A 21,492-nucleotide genomic window follows, 5' to 3' on the forward strand; every position below is an offset into this window, starting at 1 on the left:
TGGACTTATTTGTTACATGCCTATTCTCAGTCAAATCACTACAATCAAATGGGTAACATTGTGCTGATTGATTTAGACCAATAAATGCCCACCATCGAATTTGAGTAAAAACTCAGTTCCTCCAAACCATATGATCCCGTGAAGAGGAAGTTTATTCCCTAATGAAAATCTTGGGGTTGATATGATGTTGGGTAAAAGACCAGCAATTATCAACTATCTTCTATAAAAATTCTCGCTTCTCAAATCATTTGAATCCTATAATGTGAACTCCTATTATTTGCATCTAACTTTTAAAAAATTATATTGATCACCTCTTTTAGATGCAGGGACAGCCAGTGTTGAATATTGTTAGTCATAAACCAAAGCCATTTTTCACCTTTTCTAGACTGTGGTAAACATTGCTGCTTACTGAATATTAAGAGCTTGCTATCTCCTGGGTGCAAAGACTTTGAGACTGGTTCCAGCCAATATTTTATTTTATTTTATTTATCTTATCTTATCATCTTATCTTATCTTATCTATCTTATCTTATTTTGGCCAATGAACTTTTGATGGAAGTGAGATGCCTCACTACTGGGCGAGACCATATAAATGAAAGACTCTTAAGATTTTTTTTTTGTCCTTATTGCAGCATCTGGCATAGATCCAGAGAACAGCTGTACAAGCCATGAAGCTCTCAGAAGAAGGACACAGAGCAAGTATCGATCAGAGCTCCCAGTTGACCCGTAATGGACATGGAGAATGGATAAAAATTAAAATTGTTCTTTTAAGCCACTGAGAGTTGAGGCTTGCCTATTATCATGGCATAACCTGGCCTATTTTAGCCTACACATAAGGATCAAATTTTGGCCTAGCATATCGTGGCCTTAGAGATGCCAGAGACTACATTTTCCAGTCTGCTCTTACAGTTATAGGACTCTATTTTTCCCAACAGAACAGGAAAAAATTGATGTATTCAACTTCCATGTTGCTTGTTTGAAAGGTATCTGTTTCTCTGGGCTACTGCTTTTACCTCAGTCCTGGTTAGAAATGGTGATGTCTGCAGTGTGAAAGCCTTATGTTAAGAATGGCAGAGCTTACCCTTGTGGGGAGCTGTATTGGAGGCCCTGGACCTCCTCACTTTGCCTCAGGATTAATCAAATTCTTTATTGGTAAAGCTTGATACCAGGTAACATCTCTGGTCTGTGTGTGTCTGATTTGACAAGGTGATCCTTCAAGTTATTCCAGATTTGTGCATTAAACAGGGTTATGTTTCATATCCACCAGTCACAATAGCCATTTATTATCATTTTGCAAGAAATATGGGGAAAATATCATGAGGGCTTGATGCCAAGTTAGCTGCCTACCAACCTTTGTATGAAATGTTGAAAACCCAAAGGATATTACTGGGATAAGTCTTATCAATGGAATTTTTAGGAAACTCTTCCAGATCTGGTGGAAATGACTAAGTGGATAGACAAGGCATAACAGGAAAAAGAGCAAATTAATTAAATGTTGTATCCCTGGCCATTGTTAGCAGCCTTGATAAAAAGCTAGACTTGTAATAGAAGAGGAGGTGGCAGTGGGAAAAAAAAATCAGGAGACACTTATTTTCATTTGCCACTCAGCTAGGACTATTGATTAATCAAAAAATTATAAAAGTGTCTAAAGACCAGGCTCAAGTAACTACAGAATCCCAAGGGGATCCTTTCTGTTCAAGCATTAGGACAATTAGAAACAAAATATTAGAAAAATCTGGGGAATAATTACTGGAATAGTCTCTTAGAAATGTTAATCGGGTGCATGGGAGGTTTACTCAGTTAGGCATGTGACTCTTGATCTCAGCTTGGGTTGTCATCTCAAGGTCATGAGATTGAACTCTGGGTAGGCACAGCACTGAGCACCAGTCAGCTTGAGATTTTTTTTCTTCCTGTGCCCCATCCCCAACTCGTGTGTGCGTGTGTGCGCGCTCTCTAAGTAAATAACTATATAAATAAATTCCTTTTAAAAAAGAAATAGCAATGAGGAAGCATGGTGCTGACACCATATATTGCTGAATGTAAGTGATTATTTGGGTTATAGCTGACCCTTAAGTGACTCAGAACTTTTATGGGCAAAGGCATCTTCGTGGTCTGCAACCAACAAGTTGCAGGGGAGGAAGGTGAGGGAAGGTGACGGGTCTTCCTCAGCCTCATTCTTACCTCTTAAAAGGTAATGGTAAATTTTCTCTAGCTGTCCTGTCTGGAGGAATTTAATCCCTCCATTAACGGCTAAGCCATAAATTCTGAAAAACATGGACCGAAAGGCCAAGATCTGCTTGCTTAATCTCTAGCAAGTGATTTTAGACTGTATGGAATGATTAGGTCAAGTGGCCTGGGTCTGGTAAGAAAAGCGTTCTTAAGAATATTAGATATGGGTGCCCAGTGTGAAATAATTCCTATGTTTGGGTGGTGGGGGGAAAGAATGTAGGAATGGTACTCTATACGGCATGAGGGTAAACCTAGGAGGATTAGAGATACAGCTGGAGGGAACCAAGGTAGGGTAGAATTACAATTTGGAAAATGTGACTGGATATGGATAATTTCTTTCCCTTTCCCTGAATGCATGCTTGGGATGGGTATTATGTGCATATCAGGGATCTTATTCTTTTTTTTTTAAAGTTTTTTTTTTTTTTTTTTATTTGACAGAGAGATCACAAGCAGGCAGAGAGGCAGGCAGAGAGAGAGGAGGAAGCAGGCTCCCCGAGAGAGCAGAGAGCCCGATGCGGGGCTCGATCCCAGGACTCCGAGATCATGACCTGAGCCGAAGGCAGCGGCTTAACCCACTGAGCCACCCAGGCGCCCCAGGGATGTTATTCTTTACCAAAAAAAAAAAAAAAAAAAAAAAAAAAGTGCTAAATCCATCTTTCACGCAATTTTAATCAGCCATGGTAAATGGGAATCTTTGGAATCAAGCCTTCCTAGTGATAAATATTAAGCTATGGAGAATTCTAAGAGAGAAACAAAATTGCTGCTCTCATCAAGGAATGGTTGGGGAGGGAGTTTTAATCTCCCCTCTCTCTTTGTAATAGTCCTGTCTGGCCAGTACTTATGGAAGACAGTGTTGAGAAGTTAATACTAGACTACTGAGCATGAGCCAAGGTGGTTCCTTTGATTGCTTCAGCTGTACTTGACGCAGTAGAAACCACCCAGGAAGTGCATAGTCCAATGGGGACTGGTATGATGTTACCTACTTGGCTGACGTGTTCTTTTCATACCAGATTTGGAGTTCAGACAGGTGCAGTTTGCAGTCTTGTGGGATGGAAATCAGCATGAATACACTGTTTTGATACAGGGAAATATGAATTCTCAGGCATATGGCCACAATTTAATGAGGTAGGACTTGAACTTGATAACCATTAGAGCACGTTAGTATGCTGCACTGATGACATGATTATCATTGATGCCTCAGATGAAGAGGCTCTGGAGGACAGATAGAAGCTGGCTGACCTATCCAGCTAAAATTCCAGATTCAGCTTTGTCTGTGAAATTCCTGGGAATTACATAGACTGGAACAACTGAGGACATTCCCATAACTAATAAATACGTTCTCAGACCTGGTAATGCGGAAGACAGTAGAAGGTCCACAGGACTGTTCAGTTTTTGGTGAAATAATATTCTTCTTCTAGGATCCTGATGGCCCCTCTTCACAAAGTCAATAGGTTATAAGAGAAAGGAAGGAAGGAAGGAAGAGAGGAAAGGAGGGAGAAAAGAGGCAGGGAGGGAAGAATGGAGGGAGGGAGGGGAGGCAAGCAGGCTAGAAAGAGGGTCATGAATAGAAATAAAGATTAAATAGTTTGAGAAGATGATATAGGCAGTCCCACTTGGTTATTATGAACCATACCTAGTTATGAATCATATATAGACCAAAACCTTTGGCAGAAATTGAACATGGCAAAGACAGCTTGGGTTTTGTATTTGTAAACTGTCCAAAACAGCTGCTCATTGTAGACACTTAGAAAACAGTTGTCAGCTTATGACCAGGCAGCAGTGAACACTACCCCATCAGAGAAGACTTAGGGTGAGAAATACCCATCATGTCTTGGGTGATGTCAAAGCAATCTGATGGAGAAGAGATGGAGAAGCCAACAAAATCAATGATAAAATGACAACGGCATATTCAAAAGCATTCTAAGGGTGGAAAGTCACTGGGCGTTCTTAAACACATGCACAAGGAAGTTGATTTTATAGAGCCCTTATCTAAACTTGGAGTCTATGAATTTGTTGGAAAATGTCTCATGAACTATTTAACTATGTATAAAATGGAGATGTATTAGGTTCAAAATGGGTTTCTCTAGAAGTGAGGGGACTGCACACTTAGCCTGTTGATATCCTTATTAACACGGACCCAAACGTGAGAACAATGTCTCTGGGGAGCTGCATGAGAAGTCTGAGCAATTTGTCTGCTTTGTCACTGCCTCACAACTGCTTAATCTATACAATAATTAGTGAGGTACGATATCTGAATTCTAGGAGTCTGATTTGACAAGACGATTGTATATTGTCTCAGCTATGACATGAAATATTTACTTGGATTAAGAAAAGTAACTACAACAAACCACAAATCTGAAAAGCTCATGAAAATCCAGAAAAATGGTATAATATTTTTGTTACTTGGTGCCAGACATGCCTCTATGACACTCTTTTTTTCCTACATGATTTGGCTTAATCCTCTAGAATTGCCTCTTCACATGATAATGATTTTGAAGTATCATTTTGTACAGGAAAGGTAGGAAGATAGTTCTGACTTTCCTGTAGCCCGAACATTTTGTTCTTTATTATTGATGAGTTAGATTAGGGGCCCATGAGAAAGAAATCCTCTGCTTACAGTTTTAAATTACTGAGGATTGGAAAATCCTACACAAAATGTTCCTCGGTACATTTCAACCTTGTTTCTCCTCCATTACACACATATTTTGATTGAAAGCACTGCAGGACATCTACGTATCACCTGACCCTGCATTCCTTGTCACTGACACTGGCTGAGTTGGTGCAGTGGGTGGCGGAAGTATTCCTGGAGGCCATTCTTTTCCTTGGTGGCTGGCGATAACTTAATTACACACAATAGTGACTTTGAATTGCACAGAAACACCCCACTAAACACAAAGAAGATGACCTGCTGTCAGCTCACCTTCCCTTTAGCTGGATCCCCCAAATCCCTAGTCATTTCAACACAACCTGACATGAGGGCAAGTATGACAAAAGGGAGGAAGGGGCGGAAAGGGCAGCAATTCTAAAACTAGGCAAAAAAAAAAAAAGCTTCATTTTTGTCAATTTCATATTATGATACTATGAACACAGTGCTGGGGGCCGGGGTCTTCCTCGTGTGCAAGCGGGGAGTCCTGAGTATTAAACTTCATTACTATCATGGTAAGTCTGCCTCTGGGGCTAGATCATGAAAGGGTTTGAAAACTTGGCAGAGAGAGCTGGGTTTGATTCAGTCTGTGTCTAATACATACAAGGGATGTTATTATGACCAGATAGTTTAGAAATTCAGGTTGAGTCAAAAATATGTAAGATGGTCTTCATATCCTTACATTGTCAACCCAGTACTCATCAAATTATCTTGTTCTAATACCAGGGTTCTTCAGAGAAAAATGTTTCATCTTTGCTAAAGTTTTCCTAATAATGGGATATTTGGGGAATATGGATTGGTTTTGTTAGAATTAAATATATTAGCAATGCATTAAATCATCCCCTGGCTACATCAGATGGCTATCACTTCCCTAAAACACCAACATAGAAATTCCAGCTCAATCTTTCCTGAAGGTCATCACACCTTTCAGACTTGCAGAATCCAGTACCCTTATTTTGATGTATTTTTTATTCTGTATAAACAAATTACCAGCCGCAACCCTGCTTCTTCATTGGTTCAAATGAAATGGGTATCAGAACACACTGTTAAATTGCTTGTCCTTTAGCTGGCATTATCAGGAACAGCTCCTGTGGTTGCCAAGACTGAAAGAATAATGCTGCCGTGGAAGAAGCAGCCTCAGAGATTAATTTGTCTGATGATTTAAGGTGGAGAAATTTGTGCTGCCAAAGAAATGGAAACATTGAGAAGTCAGTGGAATGCTGACCCTTCTGGCAACAGCAGTAAACTGTCCCCTTGAAATGGAGATGTAGCCAGAAATAGCAATCCTAGTTGCATTTATTCCTCTGCTTCCAGCTTCGTGATGCTGTGTTAGACATGGGCCATTGCACATTTGGGTTGAGTTGGTGAATGGTCCCCATTCTGACTATAGATTTGCATATTTAATTGCTTATTGTGCCTTTCATTTAGGTTATCACCGGCACTTCAAATTAACATGTGTACCACCAAAACTTAGATTTTATTCACTGATCTAATGCTTTCAAATCTGCTCCCCAATTTGCATCAGTAAACGTGACTGCCTCCAGTCAAGTATCTAGTTTTGTGAACATTGTCCTCTCTGCCTCCATTTTCTTATAACTTCTCATTATTGTTCTCATGTTTCCCATGGTAGCTTCCTCAAAGGATTCCCTGCCCTCAGCATTTCTTTCTCAAATCCACACTAGTAAACACAACCAGAATACTTTTAAAAAGCAAAACCAAATTTAACCAAATCTAACCATGTCAGTCATGACCTTAAAATCATGTAATGGTTCCTTCTTGCCATCGGCATAAGAGCCAATTTTCATAAAGGCATTAAAGGGTTTCTCTGTCTGGTCCTTGCCAATTTTTCCAACTTTGTTGACTGTCCCAGTAAAACTCCACCCCCTGCCTCATTCTAGCCACACCAAAGTACTGTAGTCCCCATGACTCACAGTTTTGCCTTCTGAAATTTCAGTTACCCATGGTCAACCTTGGTTGACCAACCCTGGGAGCAGATGGTCCGCCTTCTGACATATCATCAGAAGGTCAAATGGCAGCCTAATGCCATAGTCACAAAGACTTGGTAATTCACCTCATTTGATCTCATCACATAGGTATTTTCTCATCTCATTCAACACAAAGAGAGAAAGGGCAAGTACAGTACAGTAAGATATTTTGAGAGCTCACATTCACATAACTGTTATTACAGTATCTTGTTATAATTGTTCCAGTATTAGTTATTGTTGTTAATCTCTTACTGTGCTACTTATAAATTAAACTTTATCAGTTAACTTTATCACTTAAACTTTATGTATAGGAAAAAATATAGCACATATAGGGTTCAGTACTATCCATGTTTTCAGCTATCCCCTGGGGGGTCTTAGAACATCTCACTGTGGATAAGGTGGGACTACTATAATTTGCTCTTTATCCTCTATGCCTTTGCATAAACTATTTCTGTCTACCTGGAATGTTGTTACCTCACTTGTCTACAACAGGGCTAACATTTCTTCATCTTGCAACCTGTGTCCTAAGTATTTTTTTTAAACATCCCTTATGTAAGTCATCAAACTATATTGAAAGTATGTGTTTCATTGTCTATAAGGACAGGAACTGTCTTATTCACTTTGTATTCCTAATACCCAGGCCACTCTCGAAATATGTTAACTAATCAAAAAAGGAATCTGTATTTGATGAATGAATAAATGTAGGCTGTAACTGCCACAGGCCACTCACTCACCTACCAAGAGAGATGCTATGTTTTTTTAATCCATCAGGTATGTGTAAAGCAGGTAAAGTTTGCTGAAAAACACCCTACAGACACAGCATAAAATATGGTTGTTCAGACTAAGGAAGCAAGATAATTATACCAAATATTAAATACTCTTGTGTTTGATTTTTTTCTAACTGACTGTAGAGAATCCCTATGTTAGATTCATCTAGTATGTGTTGTGTGAGAGGGCTACATAGCGAGTAGAATCCATAAGTGAGATATATGGAGGGTCTTTGGGGAAGATCCAGTAGAAATGGGACATGAGACATGGATTTAAGAGATATTTGGGACTGGTGACCAGTTGGTTATAGAAGAAATTAAATAAGATTTAGTAACACGATCATAAGGCTATGGGAGAAGACAATACTAGTGCTCAGTCTTATTATGATGCAATCTTAATTGAGATTATATGATTTAGAGTGGGTGCAGCTCCCAGTATAAAATTAAAAAAATTTTTAATCATCCAGTTGATAGCAATTACATTTTAAGGCTATTTGTTTTGTTTTGTTTTTTGGATAAATGACTTATTAAAACCATTCTGTATTTAAAATCTTTTAAAATGTTATTTTACTAATTTTGTATTTCACAGATAATTGAAAAAAATGCAGCAGTATGTAAAGATATGTAAGATATAGTGGATCAGTTTATAGATAATGTGTGATCCTCATATACTTTCATAGTTCTTATAGTGCCCAAAGGGGTCTTTGTATTAAGAATAAGAGCTGTTTATTTCTCACATATAATCATTTTGGAAATCCTTGAGAACAGCAATATTAGTCCATTTCTGTAGCATATGTTGGTTTCTTCAGCACTATCATAGTTTGCCATGTAAATGTATATTTTGAAGCAAATTAAAAAATAGAACATATATTTAGCTTATTAATCTTTCTCCTCCAAACCTTTGTGATTTATTACACAAAATATTATAAAAATAAACTTTAAAGGAAGAATTTGAAGTAGGCTTTGTTCTACATAAGGGAGACACTAAAATGGGTGGATCATTGGCCTCTTAAATCTAAAATAACCGCTTTGGTTTATTATCTTTAACAAATGTATCTAGAGTTCCTATGTATACGTCCAGTTTTTTTTTACAAGCTTGTTGAATAATATGAGACCGGAAGTACAATTGGATATTCCTAATCACTTAAGCAATGTTTCTGCCTCTACATTTAGGTTTCATCCAAGAACTAATTGAGGGTGAAGCTTTCTTAATTAACCACATATCAATAGGTTGAGAATCTAAATGTACTAGTACATTAATTATCCTAATTTAACCATACATATCCCCATAAAGCTAAAACTATTCACTTACTAGTAATCCTGATATTTCTGTATTTTAAATAATGCAAGTTAAGACCAATGTGGGAAGGGCTCAAAACCTAGTCTTAAATGGATTATGTTTGCCAAAGCTTTGCCTCAGGTATTTTCATAAACCTGAGTCTGCAAAATTTTTAATTGGAAGGATATAACCTAGGAGAATATTTAAAAGCAATGCTTTGAGAGTGGCAGTAATCTACAGTGTCTCCTTATTACTATACTTGTGAAATCCAAATTCTCTTATCTAGTAAAAATTTCCTTCAGCGAGCCATCTCATTTTTTGTCTCATCTTTCATTTTGAATGTATCTTCAACCAAAATGATGTTTGTTTACTTTGACATTAATTTTTACATTTTTCAATTTAAATTTCTTTTCTAATTTAAAGGTTTTATATACACAGCATAAAAAAGATAACATCATTAAGCTTTATGAAATCCTTGCTCTCCTTTTGTGCATTGAATCCATACTGAAGAATAGCTCCTGAAATTGCCCTTCCCTTCACTTTCATTCCTGCAACATTAATTTTTTCCCTTTCTTTTGGGTCAATATCACGCTGATATAAAGAAGTTATAATAACTCTATCATTTAAAACAAAATTCCCTTTACTCTATTAACTTGTCTGGTTCTTTCTGCTGCCTTTATTATATCTAGCATTTTATGCTGTTTTTTAATAGCATAAAATATTTAATATTTAAAATATAATATAATATATACATTATATATTATACAATAACATATTTAATATTTAAAATATAATAGCATAAAATATTTTAATATTTAAAATATAATATTTTGCTCAATATTATATTTTCCAGATCTTTTCATTTTGAAGATTTAGAGCACTCATTTCTGCTGTATGGTGTTCCTTTGTATGAAAATACCATAACTTATTTACCCATTTCACTATTGAAGACCAGATAAATTCCTAGTTTTTTGTTTATACTTAGAATGCTTCAGTGAAGGGATGCCTGGGTGGCTCAGTTGGTTAAGCCTCTGCCTTCGGCTCAGGTCATGATCCCAGCGTCCTGGGATCGAGTCCCACATCAGGCTCCTTGTTCTGTGGGGAGCCTGCTTCTCCCTCTGCCTCTGCCTGCCACTCTGTCTGCCTGTGCTCGCTCTCTCTCTCTCTCTCTGACAAATAAATAAATAAAATCTTTAAAAAAAAAAAAAAGAATTCTTCAGTGAAAACATTTGATTTTTATTCCTGGAGCGTAATATGAATGAGTGACTCACAAGACTATACAATTAGAAGTGGGATTCCTGGGTCATAAGTTATGACAAATTTAGATATACTAGATATTGGGAAATTTTTCTGTTGGTTGGTACCATTTTACAACCTTGCTAGTAGGTGCAAGTTTTCCAGTTTCCTCACATCCTTGCTAGTATGCTTGTAAATTTGATGGGCAAGAAATGGTATGCTATTTTTGTCAGTTTTATTGAAAGTATGATTTATATGCAAAAAATTTATGCCTTCCTGGGGTTGGTTCTTGGATCCCTAGATGATGAGATGGACAAGAGAGGCCACGGAATGGGACCACCCCCTTCCTGTTTGTGGCTGAGTGCTCTCATGCTGGAAGCGCTGGGCAGAGAAGGGAGACAGCTGTCTGACTCAGGCTGTGGGAGCTCAGTTTCTAGAGTCCTTGGGAGATAGGACCCTCACACTCATGCTCCCCCAAAATTCACAGAATACCACTGGGGCCAGAGAGGTCTTTGCTGGGCTCAAAGCTAGCTCACTCACTCACTCACCCCACCTCCCAGAGAAGGGATAGATTTATATCCTCAGGTGACCCTGAGCTCTTGGGACCCAGGACTGACACCCATTTCAATCTATCTTAGAGACTGTGGAGGAGGCCCAAGAGAATCAGAATATTTTTAAGACTGTTTGGTAAGTTTTGTTAAAGGTATATTGCTGTGAAACAACTGTCACTATGAAGATATGGAACATTTAAATGACCCCAACAACTTGCCTCTTCCTCACTCAGCACCTCATACCCACCACTGGCTTAACAAGAGCTGATCTGCTTTCTGTCACTGCAGACTAATTTTCCCCCTAGAGTTTCAAAAAAAAGAAATCATACAACATATACTCAAATATGTCTTACTTCACTCACCATAATATTTATGACATTTATCCAGGTTGTCATGTGTGTAAATAGTTCATCCCCTTTTTGCTTCTAGGTAAGGATCTATTTTATGTATGCATTAAAATGTATTTGTCTATTCATCTGTTGATTGACATTTTGGTTGCTTTCACTTTTGGTTATGCTAATAAAGCTAATATAGATATCGTATATGTGAATTCTTGTGACATATATTTTTTTTCCTTAGGTAATACTTAGGAGAATGACTCTGCCATATGGCAAGCATATGTTTAAGCTTTAAAGAAAATGCCAAAGGATATTCTAAAATGGTTGTACTATTTTACATTCCCACCAATAATACGTGAGTTCCAGATGCTTCTTATTCTTACCAACACCAACACTAATACTACTGATATTGATGACCTTTTATGAGTTTATTTCAAATATCGTCTTTGGAAAAATGTCTTTTTAAATGTTTGGTCATTAATTCATAGACTTTTATATTTAAGTATATTTCTAAAAAAATTTTTGTTCATATTGACAGTTAAGGGTCAAGGTTTATTGTTTCTATGTGGATATACAGTTGTTCAGGAAAAATATATTAAAAAGCAATCCTTTATCCATTGGATTATATTAGCACCTTTGCTGAAAGTCATTGACCATATATGTGTATATCTATTTCTGCACTCCCCATTCTGTTGCACTGATCTATATGTCTATCCATTTGGCAATACCACATCATCATGATTATTATTATTATTTTTTAAAGATTTATTTATTTATTTGACAGAGAGAGAAATCACAAGTAGGCAGAAGTAGGCAGAGAGGCAGGCAGAGAGTGAGAAGCAGGCTCCCTGCTGGGCAGAGAGCCCGATGCGGGGCTCGATCCCAGGACCCTGGGATCATGACCTGAGCTGAAGGCAGAGGCTTAACCCACTGAGCCCACCCAGGTGCCCCCATCATCATGATTATTGCACTTGATTACTGAAATTCAGAAGTGTACTTAATTCTCTTGCTTCAAAATTATTTTGGCTGTTCTAGGTCTTCCAAGTTTTTATTAAAACAATTAGAAACATCCTGTGATTTCTACAAAAATCTTGTATCTTTAAAGGAATTTGTCCAGTTTTTCTAAGATGTCAAATTTATTGGTACAATTTGGTTGGGATTGAGTTGAGCTGATACATAAATATTGAGGGAATTAATATTTCAATGTTATGGAATCTTCCAATCCATGAACATTATATATTTCTTTACTTTTCTATGATTTCTTTAAATTTTCAGTAATTTTTTGTGCTTTTCAAAGTTCTTACATGTCTTTGTGAAGTGACATGGAAACTTCACAATTCATGGAGCACTGGGTAGAATACCTGTAAGGCTCTGGGCTCAGTAGTGGGGAATAATCAACACTAAAGTGAACATCTTTTCAGTCACACCTAACAAACCTTAAAAACAAAACCCCAAATTATCAAAAATTTTCTAAGTAACTGTAACTCAGAGCAAACTCAAGAATATTTATAGGACTATAGAAATACCTTCCACGTAAGAAGTTAAAGTTCAAAATATTTGAGGTTCAATAAAAAACAACCAGGCAGGCACAGAAGTAGGAAAATATAAACCATAAAAAGGAGAGGAAGAAAGCAATCAATGAAAAGTAACTCAGCAATACAAAGTGAAAACAAAAAAATTCACTGGATAAGGACATAGCAATAGAAACTATCCAAAATGAAACACTAATTAGAAAATTGAGCAGAGCAACAGAACCCATGTATAAATGGAGTCCACAAAAGAAGGAGAGGATGTGTACAGAAAACATATTTGAAAAAGTGATCCCCAAACTCTTTCTGAATTTGTGGAAAAGTATATCCCCACGTACAAGAGACTCTGATAAAATCCAAGCACAGGAAAATGGCACCAGTACATATAATCTGCAAATTGCTCAAAACCAGTGATAAAGAGAAATCTGAAAGCAAACGGCAAAAATGACACATTACGTACAGATGAACAGACCTAAAATTGTGGCAGAATTTCTGTCAGGAGCAAACCAAGAGAGAAAGAGAGATCTGCAACAATGCAACATCTTAGAATATTGGGAGGGGAAAAAACAAAACAAAACAAAACTATCACCCTAGAACTCTATCTTCAGTGAAACTCCTTGTAAAAATTAAGGCAAATTTAAGACTTTTTTTCCAGAAATTCAAAAACTGAAATGATTCTTCACCAGCAGACCCATGATAGGAGAAATGTTAAAGGAAACCCTTCAGGCCAAAGAGAAGGACACCAGATTGAGATATGGATCTACACAAAAGGAAGAAGACCATGGGAAACAGCAAGCAAATGAGTAAATCCATGTGTTTGTTGACTAGGGCTGCCTTAACAAAGTACCCCAGAGTGACTTAAAACAACACCACTTTATTGCCTCTCAGTTCTGGAGGCTAGAAGTCCAAACTTGACATATCCCAGAGTCATACTCTCTCTGAAACCTGCAGAGAAGCATTCTTCCTTGCCTCTTCCTAGCTTCTGGTTGGTTTCCTGATGTTTCTTGGTTTCTAGATGCCCCTTTCAATCTCTCACATGGTGTCTCTCTTGTGTGACTATGTCTCTGCATCTCTGTGTCTCTTCTCCTCTCTAAGGACACCAGTCATACTGGATTAAGGACTGTCTCAGCTCCAATATGACCTCATCTAAAGTAATTACATTGGCAATGACATGATTTCCAAACAAAGGCAGATTCTTAGGTACTAGATATTCAGATCTCAACACATTATTTTGTGGGACACAATTCAACCAATAACTAAACATTAGGTTTTTTCTTATTATTTACATTTCCTTTAAAAAATAACCATTAAAACAATAAGAAAATGCAGAGTGCATTTATTCTGTGTTAGAATTCCAGGCCTCCTGTTAAATGAATAGAATTGTTTCCATGTCCAAGTTGCTCCAGTGTAAAAAGTATCTATTTATAGATGCTATTGTGTGTGCCTGTGTGTAATTTAGTTTGAACTGAAATACAGAGAAAATCTGCTAGCAAGTATATATGCCATCTATATGACCCCTGCTTATTATATTTAAATATACGATGGTGACAGTATTTTTATGTTCCTTGGGAAATAAGTTGGCAACTCAGAGATATGTAACTAAACAGTATGCAGCATTAGATAAAACTGAGAACCTCAGAAGAATAAATTAAAATGCGTCTGGCTCAATGATCTCCTTCAGTTTATGAGGGAGGAGCTCTGTAATATATACACAAATAGTGAATGAGGCATCTCAAAGACTCCTAAGAAAAAAGTTATAAAGTTATAATCCTTAAATGGAAATACCAAGATAATTCTTTTTCTCCCAACAGTCCGTACCCCAACTGATCTTGAAAGAGAGGTTCCTCTCTCCACCAACCTTACCACAGAAGCATTTATTTAGGCTAAAGCTGCTTATGAGATGCTACAGAATGAAAATGCTCTAAAAGGGCTGATTCAACTGAAATTATTAATGATAAGCAGAATAAGAAAAGACAGTTTAGTATAAGACGAGAACAAAGCAATTTCTAATTAAAATAATTTGGCTTTGATAACGCTTCTGGAAGTATTTTTGAAACAGCAGTGGCTGCTTGGAATACATTTCACAATTTAAGACTCAAGAATAATTATGATCCATCTTTAACAGTCGGCCAAAAAACCCATTAACTGATACTAATACCTATAACCGACTCTAAATTGCCGGATTGCCAAGAATAGAAAAAGAAGATAATAAAACTAAACTCATGGCTCTCTAACTCCAGTACTTTGAGACCATAGAAAAGTTATGAGGTCAAACAAAAGGGAAGGGAAGCCACGGGCTCTATCTTCTGATAGGCCAAATGCCCAACCTGAATTTCCATTTCCTCTTCTCGATTAGCATATTCTAGAGAGTTGCAATTTTGTCTCTGCTCTATCATTTGTTGTTAGAACAATCTAGGTTTTACATTCTCGCATACTACTAACATGCAAATTTAATTTCAACACAAGTGCAAGCAATTCCTTCCTAGAGATCAAGATTCCCCAGCCTTTCCTTCTTTTCTAAGGTTTTTAATGCCCTACGCATTTTGTCCTTCACTGTGCAAGTGTTCTTTAAGTCTTATTCTGATCGATGTGCATTTTACTGAATGCTTCCTTTCTTTATGACTTCCCACCCATTTCAAAAAGGGTAAAGTTGTGTTTATAAGTTTGGGCACCATCTAGTAGATGTGAGATGAAACATACTGAATTTTTCAGTAAAAATTTTCAGAGCTTGCTGCCTTAAATGAGTGCCTACCCACAGTTTACTGCTCCAGTGACAACTTACAAGGTATTTTTACTTTATTTTTTTTAAAGATTTCATTTATTTACTTGACAGACAGAGATCACAAGTAGTCAGAGAGGCAGGCAGAGAGAGAGGAGGAAGCAGGCTCCCACCTAGCAGAGATCCTGATGCGGGGCTCCATCCAGGACCCCGGGATCACAGCCTGAGCCAAAGGCAGAGGCTTTAACCCACTGAACCACTCAGGTGCCCCAAGGTATTTTTACTTTTATATCTCCTATTAGTTTGTTTCATTGTGCTTATGTGTTTGGATTATGAGGTTGATCATTCAGTGACCACCAGACTAAATATTACATACTCTTTCCCAAGTTGCTCCGATAACTTTTGTGGCCAGAGGGACAGGAAAACATTCATGGTGCAAATCCAATTTCTTTTGCAAAAAAGACAGTTATGGTGAGGAGTCATTCCAATACCCCTATGACATATAAGAAGACATTTTATTTGTACAACACCTCTGGGCACTTAATGAAACAATATTGCCTTCTTTTCTATTTGTCCCTGATTTAGATGCTACTTTTTTTTTTTTTTTAGATGCTACTTTTTTAATGCTTTCTACCTACTCTTATTTCACAATTGTAGATTTATGCTCCGGCTTTTATTCTGTCCCATCTCATCTTGCTAGCAAATTTTTATCTGTTTCATTTTATTTTTCGCATCAAAGTTTCCGGACACTTGGATTACAAGGCCACATGGGAAATCCTTTACTCTCTCAAATCCTCAAAAATATGTGGATGGGGGCACCTGGGTGGCTCAGTGGCTTAATTAAGCCTCTGCCTTCAGCTCAGGTCATGATCTCAGGGTCCTGGGATCTCTGCTCACCGGGGAGCCTGCTTCCCCCTCTCTCTCTGCCTATCTTGCTGCCTACTTGTGATCTTTTGCTGTCAAATAAATAAATAAAATCTTAAAAAAATATGTGGATGATATGACACTTGTCCTTATATACTTATTAATCTTCTATTAGCTTTCTTTCAAAAGAGGTTTATACACAAGATGCCTCTTTTTCACTTTTTTCCTCTAGCCCTGAAAGATCATAAAGATCCTAAAATAAAACTACACTTAAAAAAAAAAATCCGGGGCGCCTGGGTGGCTCAATGGGTTAAAGCCTCTGCCTTCGGCTCAGGTCATGATCCCAGGGTTCTGGGATCGAGCCCCACATCGGGCTCTCTGCTCAATGGGGAGCCTGCTTCCTCCTCTCTCTCTGCCTGCTTCTCTGCCTACTTGTGATCTCTGTCTGTCAAATAAATAAATAAAATCTTTAAAAAAAAAAAAAATCCGGGGCGCCTGGGTGGCTCAGTGGGTTAAAGCCTCTGCCTTTGGCTCAGGTCATGATCCCAGGGTCCTGGGATGGAGCCCCGCATCAGGCTCTCTGCTCGACGGAGAGCCTGCTTCCTCCTATCTCTCTCTGCCTGCTTCTCTGCCTGCTTCTCTGCCTGCTTCTCTGCCTGCTTCTCTGCCTACTTGTGATCTCTGTCAAATAAATAAATAAAATCTTTAAAAAAAAAAAATCCCCTGGCGATTCACAGACCTGTACCCCTGGGGATAAAAATATATGTTTATAAAAAATAAAATAAAAAAAATCCCAAGTTTGCTTCTTATGGTGCAAAATAATTTTGCCTTCCAAAGTAAAGTCACAAGATAACAATTAGTTCAAAAATGCCCAGCATTCTTGGCACGGCTAGCTACTGTCACAGACAGATCTTGAGACATGTCTTATTTGTTAAGCCTCTTTTAGTTGAATGAAGACTGCCACTCCTGAACAACTATCTTGTTCATAAAAAAATAAAGAAATGATCTTTTTCCTGAAAGGTCAGGCCCCATGCTTAGAGAGTTTTCAAGGACTAAAAGAATCTCTTTGTACCAAATCACTTTTGTGACCCTTTGAAAGACTGTGTAGGTCACCTAAGGATATTCTCTTCTTCTTCCCTCATAGAAATCATTGGATGACATACATGAGCAAAGAGAAATGATAGAAATAGTGAAATGTAATTTCTTTTTTTTTTCCAGTTTGAAACCATACTTTATTTTTAATGTAGCGAGAAATCCAATAACTATATATTTTTAAGCAGAAAAAAAAAAACTCCTTCACTTTTCCTTCTTATACCATTGTTAGCACAAGAAAAACACTTTCTGGTCTAGAAATGATACTGAGTTTCTATGAAAATGAATGTACTTTGTATTTGTGGAACTTAAGAGCACAGGACACATTTTCAGAAGACCAATTTTACTTTTACCCACTTACGGTAATATGTGCAATGTTAGAATGTACTTAAGTAATATATAATTAAGTAAAAAGTAAATCAAATAAGGAACCCAAAAGGAACTGGTCTTCTTGGGTTATTCACAGCACACATTAGAAAATTCGAGAGAGAACACACATTACCAACAAAAAAACCACTGACAAGCTCAAACGCAAGTTTATATGCTGAGTATTTTTAAAGGATTTAAAAAGCATGCTTAGTTAGCATACAGCCTTTTCTCACTTATATAACAGATGCATTTCTATTTGCTTGTGTACAGCAAAGGGTTAGAACCTGAATCAACTTACTTATGACTTCAGAAATGTGCTATTTCAGAAATTATTCCATGGAATTTTCTTCACTGCTCCTACCACTGATTCTTCAAATAAGCAAAGTACAGAGGGTCTCATCCCTTGAAAACTGTTTTTGAACACCAGCACTTTATTTATTTTTTTTTTTAAAGATTTTATTTATTTATTTGACAGAGAGAGATCACAAGCAGGCAGAGAGGCAGGCAGAGAGAGAGGAGGAAGCAGGCTCCCTGCTGAGCAGAGAGCCCGATGCGGGGCTCGATCCCAGGACCCTGAGATCATGACCTGAGCCGAAGGCAGCGGCTTAACCCACTGAGCCACCCAGGCGCCCCTGAACACCAGCACTTTAAATTGGAAAGGTAGAAACCTAGCAATTCCTAGTACAGTGCCTAGACTTAGTCTTAATTAATGTTGATTTGAATGTACAACAGAAAATCCATCATTTCTTTATCCTTGGAGGAGAGGTGGGGATATGGTGGAGTATTCAAGAGCTGAATAAGAACACAATGACTCCTAATGCCATCAACCCCACAATGAAGAACCATGGATCTCATCAATTTTATAATTCGTATTGGATCAAGAAATTTGGTCCCCCTCTATGTATATCAATGAATTCAAACGTCATACTCTCCAAACTACGAAGATGAATAATGTCAGATAAACTCCAACTGCAACAGGTATTTCCTCAGAAGACTGAACATCAAAGGGATCCCTCCTTCCAACATCTTCTGAGATGGTTAAGATCTCACCGAAGCGGAAACCTAACATTTAAATATGCAATCGCTTGGCCAAGTAAGAAACTACAACTGTTATGGGTATTACCTGACATAATCACTATATGTATTACATATTAAACCCAGCATTACATATACTTGCACAATTATGCTGTGAATGATGGTAATAGTGATGACACCAGTGAAAAAGGACTATCTTTAGCCCAAAGAGTACTGGGAGGGGAGAAGGGGGGACGTGAAAATAAGCAGAAAGCACACAAAGAGATGGGTATTTTCTGACCAGGAAAGGTCACTCTAAACACAGAAATATTTAAAAAAAAAAAAAAAAAGTATTCCCTTATTTCCCCTATGTGGAAATAATGCAAAACATTTATTTTCTATATGAGACAAGAACACAGCTAAGTAATCCAAGTCTACTGCAGCATTATAAAAATCATCCCTTCACCACAGTGTAAGATTTAAATGCATCTGCACAAGGGTGCACACTATATAAAAGGAGTAAGGTTGCTGCTGCCCTGCCAAGCACTTCCGGTCCCTACCCAGGTCTGACTGCAATACTGGTGGTCCCAATGGTTCTATCAAAATAAATTGTGTTTAAAAAATAAAGCATTTAAAAAGACAAGTCAAAATGTCTCAGAAACCGTATCTCCAACTCAAACTTCATCTATTTTAATGTATTATTTGCCTCCCACTAATAAACCTTTATTTCACTCGTTATAATTGAGCAATGAATCTTCCACACTGAAATATCTTCCTTGCCCAATTAATCCAAAGGAAAAAAACTGAAATGATTAGTAAAGAAAAATGTAGGGACTAACATACCCTTTTAATATGTTTTTAAATATTTTTAAGGTTTAAAAAGTGTTTAAAGTTTGTAGTTCCTAGTAGGAAAACATTATCTGAATGAATACCCTAATGGCAACAATTGTAGAATGTTTCAGTTGCATGGGGAGCAGAGGGGTAGGGATTCTCTTCACAGCACCCCAGCTTTCTTCATGAGAAGGTCGGAGGTGCACTGGTTTGTATTACTGCGACATCCATTAGGTGATCGAAGTTGCTTTTCCTTCAGCAAGGGCTTTATTTGTCAGAAGGGCATTATGCTTGACCTCCAAATTTGGCTGACAATTTACTGATGAGATTCATAACCTTTGGGTTGCTCTGATATTTTGACATATTCGCTGGGTTCTGGGCCACATCCTGGAAGGCCACCATAACTTCTGGATCCCGCATGGCGGCAAGATCTTCCGGATCACTAAGAGTTTCATTGAGCCCAGGCATTCCCGCCATTCCAGGCATCCCCCTGCCATTCCAGGCATTCCTCCAGGAAAATTACCAGGCATTCCCCCAGGAAGGCCACCTGGGAAAGAGCCATACTGAGCTCCTGATTGTCGTCTGGCGTCTTCCTCCCTCTGGGCGCTCTCATGTTCTTCCCGAGCCTTCTTAACCCTTTCTATTCTTTCTTTGATCTCTCGCTCTTCACGTTTTCGCTCATATTTTCTCCGATGTTCAGCAATTTTCTGGGCCCTCGGTTGAACTTCTTTCAGCATTGCACTAGCATCTTCATCATAATCCAGTTTACAAGCAAGGGCAAGATCATGTGCTGCTTCTTCCCAATGGCCCAGAAGTCTATGTGCTTTCCCACGCCACTTATAAGGCTGAGCTGAATCAGGATTTATTTCAATAGCTCTGTCACAGTCTCGAATGGCAGCATTTGGCTTCTGTAATTTGATGAAGACACTGGCTCTCTTGGCATACAGAATGGCCAAGCGAGGATTTAGTTTGATGGCATCTGTGAACAAGTCAATGGCTTTCTGTAGTTCACCATCATTTAGGGCATCAATGGCAGCCACTTTTTTATCATTTGCCTGATCCATCATTTCCTCGGTTATCTCTACATTTTCATCTCCCATTTCTTGAGGGGCATCGGTATCTGGTTCAATCACACCTTCATTGTCAATTTCTAGATCACTCTCCTCACTTGATGGTTCATCTGTCTTTATGTTTTCCTCTGCCTTCTTACTATCTGGTTTTTCTTCCTTGATACTGTCTTCTGATTTAGTTTTATGAGTGGCAGGTGGTATTTTACCCTCCATGCTCTCCACCCACTCCCGCAGGAAACGCATTTCCTCGGTGTGCAGAACGCTCGGATCCTGCTTACACATTTTCACGAAAGCCCGAAGCTCGCTCACTTTGCGGGGGTCCATGGTCCGGAGGCAGTAGCAGGCGGCAGGCGCGGCTGAGGTTGCGACCCGATTCCAGGCGCGGGTACTAACTCTGAAATGTAATTTCTATGCTTCTAATCTAACATGGCTCAATAGAATTGTCAATCCAGCCCCATTTGTTAAGCCCATAATGGAGGTTATTTTGTAAAGAAAAGAAAGGCAGATCAATTTCCACTGTAAATTGCATTTTGTAAATAGATATTTAGATTTCATCCAGAGAAGAAAGGTTGTTCATATTAATCTGTTTTCATAATCACATGAAAAATTTTAGAATTGTGTTTGTTTTACCCAGAAGCACAGGCTAACATGGTCAATGTAAAAAAAAAAAAATGTTTGGGACCCCTATATGTACTTAGTTTATTATTTATTTATTTTAAAGATTCTATTTATTTATTTGACAGATAGAGATCACAAGTAGGCAGAGAAAGAGGAGGAAGCAGGCTCCCCGCTGTGCAGAAAGCCCGATGGTGGGACTCAATCCGAGGACCCTGAGATCATGACCTGAGCCGAAAGCAGAGGCTGAACCTGCTGAGCCACCCAGGCACCCATCATATCTCATTTCTTTACCCTTTACCCTTTTACTTTACCCTTGTTTTCTCTGTTCTAGGTATATTGGTCTTTTGAATATGTTGTA

At 38.1% G+C, this 21,492-nt stretch overlaps 1 pseudogene; it reads right to left on the minus strand.

Annotated features, from left to right (window-relative positions):
• Positions 1–18,988: 18,988 nt before the first annotated feature.
• On the minus strand, positions 18,989–20,905 carry LOC125091860 (hsc70-interacting protein-like; annotated as a pseudogene).
• Positions 20,906–21,492: the final 587 nt, after the last annotated feature.

This window comes from Lutra lutra, chromosome 2 (assembly GCF_902655055.1).
Source record: "Lutra lutra chromosome 2, mLutLut1.2, whole genome shotgun sequence".
Taxonomy (NCBI): Eukaryota; Metazoa; Chordata; class Mammalia; order Carnivora; family Mustelidae; genus Lutra; species Lutra lutra.